Consider the following 10693-nt stretch of genomic DNA (forward strand, 5'->3'; position numbering starts at 1 on the left):
TTGATGGGGTTACTCTGGGCTTATACCTGCATAAGGCGAGGCAGAAACCAGCCTACAAGCCTCACTAAACAGAAACGAATGGTTGGGATGGTGCTTAGAAAGCTCTCGTTTACTTAAGGGTTGCTTGACACTTGACATTTAACGCGAATAGTCAGAACTGCAATTAAACAGTAGCAGCATAGCCACAAAACGGGAGACTTCCAGTGGCAACGAGAAGTAAACAGAGGTGGCCAAGAAACCAAAGGAAAACACAGAGCATACAGGACCAGTGATTCCAGTTAAAGCTTCATTAATGTCAGTGGTACTCAGAGGGCCAAGACTGCTGTTCCAGTCACTACTCATCAGTTCAACATTGCTGCTGTTTTCTTTTCACGACCAAGTTTTTTTTACACATTCTCCTTTGAGGACCTCATTCCCCTTGGCACATGACTTGACCCTAAGAGTTGGGTGGGGTTTTTAGGGTCTGCCGGATGTATTAATTAAATCTTTTTTATTTAAAAAGGTGAGGAACACGAAAGGTTGAGCAACAAGGAAAACAGTTGCTATTTTCTGTGTGACTCACACCCTCACCTCAACGCGTTTCAGGGTCATTGAGCCTTCAACATTATTTAAATAATCTGCTTTAGTGATGGTTCCTTCGTGAAGAAAGCATTCAGAGATAGCACTTGGAGCAACAACACCTACTGCAAACTCATATAGTTAATACCATTCAGCCAGATTACCTGTCAGTTTTCCACAGGGTGATTTTTAAGCACCGCGTTGCACTCAGCGGGTAAGCCCACAGGCCAGACTTTCTCCTTTTTTTTGCCAGGAGACAGTGTTTTGCTCCATGTGACAATCTCCTTCCAACCCTGCCAGTTCAGAGCATCTGCCAGCTCGCTCCGGACAACACACCGTAAATCACCAAGAACCGCTTTGGCACGACCGAACCAGCGGCTGGTGCCTGTACCCCAGGTTCTCCCAGAGACTCTCCCAGAGGACTGTGTCCTCAGCCCTGTGCTTTGCTGGCAGAAGGGAAGGGAGGTCTGGCCAAAGCAAGAAAAAAACAGAGATATTCTTCTGTCGTGTTTGCACGGATACAAAGGATTAGTAATGCAGCCCTAAGGATCCACGCTAGAGACCAGAGCACTGTCTACAGCTCTGGAGATACCAGATTTGTCCAAGCCCTTGGCTCAGAGCCCCTCCTGATGAGCTGTTTGCATTTAAAGCCTGACACCATAAACCCAAAGCCTCAGTCCTTTTATTCATGCCTCGCCCCGCTGGAAAGGCTGTGTAGACAACAGAAACCTTAGCTGAGTTCCCCACCCCTGGGTCAGGCTGCAAAAGCTGTCAAGCTACAGCAGAGCACACCAGGAAAAACTCCTCAAGGTTAAAGTCCAGATCTCCCCACCTGCCCCAGGTGGAACACGGCTTTGCAGCAGGGGTTGGAGACTTTCTTTCACCATTAGCAGTTAAGAGAGGCTTAAAGTTAAAGATGTGTAGCTACAGTACCCCCATTTGAGAAGCATCACTCTCCGCTGCTGTGCAAAACCACTTCAGCCCAGGAACTGGATCACAAGGTTCGAATTTGGCAAGAGCAGGGCTGGGTCTGGCTGCCCGTTATCTCAGTCCAAGAGCATTACAGCCCTTATCTGCAGGGCGAGCTGAGGGCACAGACCAGGAAATTGCTCATCATTTAAGGCTAAGACAGCGAATTTTCATCATTCTAGTCACCATCCCAAGGAAATATCTGTTCCTGCCATTGGACGGGAGCTACGAGACAAGCCAAACACCTTACCCACACCTTGGGAACAGCCTCTGGGTGTCAACCTGCTCCTGACCTTCACTCCTGGGGGGAGCATCCTCCAGCACTGGGGCTTGCCCATAGCCACCCACGGCAGGAGCTTGGGCCCTTCCCTAGCCTCCGTGCTGCTGGGCAGCTGAGCTGCAGACAACTTCATCAGCAAACTCAACCAGCTTCAGGTGGGAAACTTAAGTATTTTTGCCAATTAGCAACAGCCCTTTGCTGTTCGGATCCTTTACATAATGAGATGCTACCTTGCAATTCCCCCAAAGGAAAACAGTTTCCATGCTAATCCAGTTACAGCAAAAAAATCATTACATGCAGATAAACACCTGCTTTCTTGGCATCACCACGAAGCCAATCTTGCTCCTTGCATCCCAGGGACAGAGCCAGCCCCCTCGGGATCCCAGCAAAGTTTGCCTGCCCCTGTGAGTCACCTCTAATTGCTCTGCACAGCCACGGTGAGCCCTGGCTGAGCAGGGGAAATCTGCATTCCTGTCGGTGTTATATAGAAGTTAGTTGATTTAATAAATCTCGTTAGGCAGGCATTTGATACCAGTGAAAGCCAGGGAGGGCAAACCCTGAACGTAGCTCTCCTAAGAAAAGGGCACATCTCTGTTGCATCTCAGGTGGAGCCCAACTAAAACCCCCTGGAGATCCTGCCAACCCTGGCTCGGGTACCACAGACCGAGTCCCAGAGCACATGTGGGGTTTTTATTCAAACATATTTGGGAGTTCTCTCTTGTTTGGGTCATCAGCCCCCTGGCTGCTGAGGCATCTCACAGCGAATCTTTAGGTTCAGCTCTGCAGCGATGAGGGCAATCGGCTTTGGCCGGGTGGCTGGTTTCCCACAGCGAAAGCTGAGATGCCCATGCAAGGCCAAGGCTGGAGAATTCTCAGCTTTGGGAAAACACCTCTGTGTTCTCGCTCTGCCATCGGCGTTGCTCCTGACACAGCAGAGACCTCTCCTGCTGAGAGAACGGGGGAAAAACCAAGGGGGAGACGTGGGGGCCCAAGGACTCAGCAGGATCGGGGGTCTGACCCGCAGCCGTGCGGGATGGGGGAGGTCGGGGGCCGGGAGTGCAGCTGCAACTGGAGGCAGAAGAAGCTGGGGTGGCTCTGTGCCTCTGCTCAGCTCACCCCTTCTTTTTCCAAAAACACAGGGTGAAAACAATAAATAGCCTTTGAAAAAGCACCAACCTTCTGGTGCCGAGCTGGGGGAGCCTCCCACACCGCACACGGGCAAACAAAGCTGCTGTGTCCTCCCGGCGCCCAAGCACGGGCAGCCGGCCCCGGCCACTCCACCTGCTCCCACCCAGCGGCTCCGTGGGTCCCCGGCAAACTCCGGCCGTCCCAGCCTGATCCTGGGCACCGAGACATGTCCCAGCAGCAAAACCCACTGAGCCTGGAACGTGAAACGCGGCACGGGGATGGTTGGGGCTGAGCCAGAGTATGTGGGAGCAGGTGTGTGCATGTGCGGGGGTGTTTCTCCAGCTCAAACCCAACGCCGCTCAAATTGACAGCAGGGTAAGCTCTCATTGCATCTTCTGTGGTGGGTATCTGTGCCGGCAAAGGCGGCCTCGTGTGCTTTCTGTCTTGTCAGAAGAGCTGGCTTGGGAAGGAACAGTTGCTGGGGATGGTTCACGCACATCTTGTACGCTGTGCTGACAACAGCTCTTGACAGCTCCTACCATCAACTGCAAATCTCTCTTTGTGTTTGCTTCGAGGCCCTGCTCCAGAATTCATTCAATCGATGGGGAAGCAGGAAAAAAGGAGGTGGAGGGGAGAGCAAAAGAGGGTTTCTAGCTGCTGTAATCAGAGGCCTGTGAAAATGGGGTCCTTTAGGGCTCCAGCAGTAGGCACTGAATGAAAAGAATGAGATTTTTCAAAATGAAACAGCAATCTCAGGAATTTTAAGCTGGCCTCGTGAATTTAGAGGCTAACTCAGTATCAAAATTTTTTGATTTGGCAAAGCTGCAACAAGCAGGGAGGAAAAAAATGATGTGTGACTCCAAGTGGGTGTTTTCAAACAGCATCTTGTTTGGGGAAAATAATCCCTCTTGGTCTGCTTTGTTTTCTCGTGATGCTGGAAATAATTCTCCTCCTCAGAGAAGAGAATTGGGCTTTTCTTTTTCTGTCTCATCATGGGAGCTACCCCAGGTCACTCGGGACCATGGCTGGTTCCCCCATCCCTGCTAGCACCCGAGTCAGCACCTCAAAGTGTTAAAGAAACACATGTGCAGGTCCTATATCACATGTTTCATTTAGCGGTGAGGAAATCGGCCATGAGACGCCTTGGCTGAAGGTTTAGCTTCTTGGGGCTGAGCCCAAGGGCAGGGTATGGAGGCAGCAGGGATGTTCCAGGGCAGCAGCATCGCTCCTGGGATCCTTCTCTCCAGGGAGAAGGGGTAGCAAGAGCTAAGAGAGCTGTGGTAGCTCCATAACGGCTTTATAATAGCTCCAGCCTCCCCATCGCTCCTCCTGATTTGGCCCGTTTTAATTCTGTCTGGTCCAGGCTCCTGTGTCAGTGGGAGCTGGGTAACCGGAGCCCACAGCACTGCTTCGTGCCAGCTCTGGCCATCAACCACCGTGCACCAGCTCCATCACGGACCTCACCTGGTACCAGCAAGGGTGGCAAGGAGTGAGGGCGTTTGGAGGGAGAAGGTGTCAACTTCTGTGCCAGCTGCAGTTTGTCCCACACTGGCAGACATTGACATCCCCAGTAACACTAATGACTTTGGTGGCTTTAACCCAGATTGAGACAGCGGCAGCTAAAATCATATTAGCCTGGGTACGGGCGGGCTGCGGGTGCCACTGCAGAACAGCTCTTGCCCACCCAGTGCTCCCCACATCCCGGCTGCAGAAAAAAAGGGAGGTGTTTGCTCTACGGAGGGCTTCAGAGAGGGGAAAACCTGGAGGAAACCGCTCCCTGTGTGAGTGAGTGGGGATTTGTCATGATGGCACGGGAAACACGGTCCTGCCCAGGCATCCCCCTGCCACGGGCCAGCCCCGGGCTGCGTGGCACAGCACGGCATGGCACAGCACGGGGCTGCCTCCCAGGGATGTGCCACCCTGCTTGGGTCCGCGCTAGCATCGCTTCTCTTAATGCACCCAGCTGAATATCATCGCATCCCTGTTTTAACATACCTCCGGCACCGTTTCATTATCACCGCTTTATCATCCCAAGCGCAATGTGCACGGCTGGGGCTCCAATTTAATTTTACTTCTCTTTTAATGTGTTTCATGAATATACGGGGAGTTGGAAGCGTCAGGACACTGGTTTGGCTGTATCAGCCGCGGGAATCTGCCTCCTTGTTCACAATAGAGAATGGAAGATTATTTCAGACAGGAGCTGCCCCGATGTGAGCGCTGGCTCCTTACGGCGCTGACCCCAGCTTCATCTATTTTCTAGCTGTACAAAGGACTAATAGAGCTTTAACCTACCTGCTTTTCTAAACTTTATGTCTGAAGCATTCAGTGGTGCATGACCAAGGTGGAAATAAAAGAGCTTAACCAAAAATAGCACTCGGTTTTCAGAATGGGCAAAAAAAATGTAAATCCCAGAGCCAAGCTCAAATGGCAGGGATGCTATTTCTCTCTATCACGCTGAGGTAAATACGCTGACCAGCAACACCCATCGGCAACCTTGGTCTCTGTATCAGTGTGCACTGGGTCCCTGGGGAGGGGTTCTGAGCCTTGAGATGAACCCCCCAGGCACTGCGAAATCCTGCAGAAGCCAAGTAGGAACCAAAGCAGCAATGGGAGCAGGGCTGGGTTTCCCCACAGGCACCAGGTGCCTCCAGCCAGACCTGCCAGTGCTCAGGACCAGCAGCACCCAGCTTGCCCCACGGTTAATGCATATTAACGCTGCTGACTGCACCAAGGGGGGATTTAAGCAAGGGGGGCTGGCAGGGAGGTGAACCAGGCAGGATTTAGGAAACCTGTGTGCCAAGCCTCTCGCCTTGAGCCAGTCTCATCATCTCGTTACACTTTGGTTCCACCACGTGTGAATTGGGAGCGATGCCTGAGCAGCCGCCCTCCCGCTCACGCAGGCAGCAGAAGCCCGTTGCAATGCAGAGTCCCTGAATACCGTCTCCGTTATTTCCCAACAGCTGTGGGCAGACAAGATTTCCTGTCCCTGGAAGAACATTTTGCAAAAATACTGCTCCTTGTTGTTCCAAGCACAGCCAGAATAACCAGAGAGCCACAATACAATTTTATTTTTCTTTTTTTTTTTAATACAGCTTAAAAAACCCAAGATAGGCCAGCCAACCTGAGCAATGAGCATCAGATCACTGGAGGTTGTCCTGGCAGGCGGGATGGCTGGGCGGCTGTTATCCTGGCTGCCACTTGAGCTGCTCGGGTGGGGGGACTTTGCAAGCCTGTCCCATCCATCCGCACCCACCAGCCACCTGAGCGCCGGTGGTGTCCCAGCCCGCCTCTGCCACCAGGAACCGTGCTGGGATGGGCTGGGATGGGTGTGCGGTGCGAGGACGTCCCACAGGGGGGAGCTTTGTCACCAGCCTGTGGGGGACACTGCCCCGGGACATCACCCCAGGACATCACCCCGGCATCCCCCCCCCCCCCGGCTACTGCACCCTCTGCTCCTGCTACGCTGCACCGTTGTGTTTGATCCCGGCACTGTTGGTTCTGCTCCGTTTCCACCATCTCTGAATTTACGGATGCAAAACGTCCTGTTTTCATCCTCAGTGGGGCTGGGCAAAGCTCCCTCCAAAACTGCCTCTCAGTGTTTTCAGAGCTGATCTGGGATTTAGAGAGTGAATATGATCAAGGAAATCTGTTTTCAAAGGGTGTCATTGGGAAAAATTCATCCCACAGAGGGTCCTAACAGGTCTCCATGCCTGGAGGATGCTGACAAGCTGGATCTATGAGTCAGATCCCCACCTTACAGATTCGCACCATGTCAACTTTAAACCAAACAGTAAAGGCCTAAAACTGGTTTAGTGAAGCCAGAGACCTTGCCACAAGTTGTCACCTTACTCTGAACTCAGGTAGTACTGGAGATGTCCCCTTCCACATCAGAGATTAATAAATGCATAGCATTACCTTCATCCGCAGGCTGATTAAAGCCTATATACGAACATGACATCAATGCTCCACTTAATTTCTCAATTAAGAAATGGAAAAATGCGGCTCGAGACCTGTGAAAAGACAGGCGAGGCAAGACGAGCTTCCCTGGAGGGGAGGAAGGCAAAGTGCCGCAGCCGCAGCGGGCAGCACGGGGGGAGCGAGCCCCCGCACAGTGCGGGTTCCCCACCGCCTTCATGGGGCAAAGCAGGTGTCGAAGCAAGTTTTCTCCTCACTTTGCTTCTCCCACCAAGACTCAAAGAACTTTTAAGGTTGCTCTCCAGTGCAGGATCCCCCAGAGGAAGCCTCAGCTTTCTACACTCAGAATTGCCTCTGTCCAAAAAAAAAAAATATTAAGAAAATATTTGTAGCTTAAATCACCATTTTCTTCTGGGAGTCTCAAAACCTCCCTCACTCGGTTTGCAGACACAGCCAGCACTGGGTACACACGTATCCTCCAGCTCAGAAATGAAGAACTTTGGCCCTAATCTGTCCCCCATGACACGAAGGGGATGGGGGAGAGGAGGAGTGACCGAACCACAGCCGTGAAGGGATAGTGCCAGGAACCACACCGGGGAAGGCTGGGGAGCACCACATGAGCCAGGTTGTAATCAGTTAATTTAACTTGAGTTTGGCCGGGAATGATTAAGAAGGAGGTGATAATTTTCCTCCATATCAAGTGCCCCATCTCTTCCTGGACAGGCTTTTATCTGCTGAGGTGACGCATTGCCAGGACAAAGATGCGTTCCCCTCATGCCGATGCCCAGGCAGTAACTACTCGCTGCACTAACACCGCTTTGCATGACACTTCCTCTAAAGAAGGAGAGAAAAACAAAACACTTGTCCCTACTTTATAATGCTGCTGTGTGAACAGCCCCGTAGGCTTTGAAGGACACACCTGAAGGAGGCAGGTGAGGTGAGGCAGATCGGGTCATGGAGATGCCTCTCTGGGGCTGACCGGGCAGCTGAGTCCTCTCGGAGCCACTGGGATCTGAAGGTCGATCTGCACATGGGTGTTTCACTCTGACCCGCTTGTTGTGGAAGCTCAAGATGTGGCAGGACCAAGTACGGACATGTCATTGCCCAAAAGTAGCTTTGCATCATTTTTGGATGCTGTGGAGACAGAGGCACGGAGCAATCACTGGGATTTCGGAAACCCAGCCAGGATGGACGAACAGCCCACGACAGCCCCACAACAGCCCCACAACAGCCCTTTTCCAGGGGTGGATGCTTAGCAAGGAGAAGTTTTGCTCCACTGGAAGGGCCGGGAGCATATGGGGCAGGAGACAGGACACCCCCCCCAGCACAGAGGGGATGCCGCTGCCTGTGGCTCGGCCGAGGGATGTGCCAGAGCTTGTATTGAGACGTTTGACTCTGCAGGCTGGTCTGCTCATTGCCCCCACGCTGGGAGGGCAGGGGAGCTGCCTTCGGGAGCCTGGAAGCGGGTGAGGACAGGGAGACAGAGGCTTAGGAGGGGAGTGGGGAAGTCACTGGAGTGCGAAGATAGCGGGAAAATCCAACTTTAGAGCACGCAATGCAAAACCAGGGGGAAGGAAGAGGAAGAAATGCCCTTTATCTTCTTGCAAGTGAAACAGCCCTGCTCTTCCCGTGAGCGATGTCCAGGCTTGGCTCCCAGGCCGAGGCTGCTGCCTCCAACGCTCACGCCAGCTTCTTCTCCAGCAGGCGCGCAGCTCGCCCCCGCCTCCGGCGCAGCGGTGCCTGCAGCCTCCCGCAGACAATTTGGCCAGGGGCTGCAGCCCCCCGGCTCGCCCCTCACCAACAAGCAGCCCTCCCGGCCAGAGGAACCGCTGGGCTCCATGGCCCGGGGCCAGGGGCCGGCTGCAGCACGGCAGGGCTGGCAGTGCCGCGTGGGAGCCCACAGGTCAGCAAGCAGCGATGCCCAGAGGATGGGCAGTGCTGCTGGCAGGGCGACCCCCGCGCCGCTGCCCCCGAGGATGGAGGAGCAGTGGGTCAGGCTGGAAGGACCCCGACCCGTCCCTCAGCCTGTCCCCCCACCATGGCACAGCCGCGCTCAACCAGCTCAGCACGTTAAATCTACCCCTTCAGCCTTTCACTGGTGGAAAAATGACGGTTTCCTCCCTCATCTGCTCCATCAGCTCGTGTCTCGCCTAAACCCAACACAGGCCCAAGAGCTCTGCAACGCGCTGGGGCCATTTCAACAACTCCCATCGGGACATTACGCTCTTCCAGAACCACCCTGACAGCCCTTGTTGGGATGCATCCATGTCCCCAGCCAGTCTGTGGCTGGAAAAATCAGAATTTGGTTCCAAACGCAAGATTTTTCCCAAACTGTGCAGCCTGGAGCTTCCTGTGGTCCTGGTTTTGGGCATCCGGAGGTCCCGTATTCTAGTCCAGGATGTGTTCCCTTCGGGAGCAGAGCCTCTTACCTTGGACTTGCTGGATCCTGGCCCCTCCAACGAAGTTCACTGCTCGCCCCCTCACACTGCACGTGGGCTGTGTCGGGAGCCAGGATTAAAAGTAAGGCAGAAAAGCTGGTTGCATCGGTGCAGCTGAGGGGGAACGGAGTGCTGTGGGGGGCAGGAGACAGGAACTCCCTGGCATCATTTTCTCTCTAGGGAAGCACACCCTGAGCTGGCACTGGTGGATGTTTTAACTTTGTTTTCAGTGAACGTCAGGCCGCTTCTATGTGCCAAAAGAGGAGTGAAGAGGACTAAGCCCGTGGGATAGGTGTGGCGTAAAACCTGATTTCAGTTTCACCTCCATCCTCAATTACCATTCATTAATCCAAACATATTCATTATACAGGCAAAACCCCCACCAGTGTTGCTGGGTCCAGGGCTCAGGTCCTGCTGGTGTTTGCTCCCACCGGGAACCGCAGCAGCCCACGAGGACCATGCGGCAGGCGGAGCAACAGGGACATATTTTCCCCAATTCAAGAAAATCGGGAAGACTAAAAAAAAAAAAATCCTACCAATTCCTACTTACAGCTGAGCGTGGAGGAGGATTGCCCCATGGCTGCAGTCCTCCATGACGGAGTATTTTGAAGCCAAGGGACACGTCCCCCTTCGCTGAGCAGCTGGCCGCGCGCAGATCAAGGACACGGCATCACCTGCGGGGAGCTCGGGCGGCTTCCCAGGGCGAGCGGTGCGGGAGAGCACCATAAAACACCCTCCACCTCGCCAGTGAGGGGGTGGCTTTCTAATTACCCAGGTGGATTTCTATTGTAATGAAGCCAGAGTGCAGGATTTGACGCTAGGGGTCTGAATGTGTCGCCTGCCGAGGGCAATTTAGCAAGTGGTCTGTGCTTTATGTTCCTGTTGTCCACAGCCACGGGCTTGCTGCCCCGACAAGCTCTGACCCCATCCCTGCAGGACCTGCCGCCGGGCGGTGTGTGGCACTTATATAAACTGATTTATCCTATGTCTGCCTTCCCTTCAATCCATATTCTAATGTGAAGAGGGTTTTTTGGGTGCATGGGGCTGTATCTACTCTTACTGCCTCTTGACTTGGAGCAGATCCCAAAATATTTTAGGATTTCGATCATCTCATGAAAAGCACTGGCTGTTTGGTCACGTAGCAAGAAAATAAGACACAAAGCATCAACATTTTATCAGTGAAGCCAAGGGGCTCTGGCTGACATTCAGGACACGGCTTTCCCAACAGCCTGCCCCGCACCAGAGCATGGAGACAGCGCAGGCTCCGGCGGTGCCACCGCGCCTCGAGGTCCGAGGCTGCCGGAACGACTGACACTCCATTTTCTGCATAACCAGGTAAATTCAACAGAATTTTCCTTTCAGATGTTTTGGGGTTTTTTTCCCCTATCCAAAACCGAACCAAAGG

The sequence above is a fragment of the Falco rusticolus genome, chromosome 8 (genome assembly GCF_015220075.1).
Source record: "Falco rusticolus isolate bFalRus1 chromosome 8, bFalRus1.pri, whole genome shotgun sequence".
Lineage (NCBI taxonomy): Eukaryota > Metazoa > Chordata > Aves > Falconiformes > Falconidae > Falco > Falco rusticolus.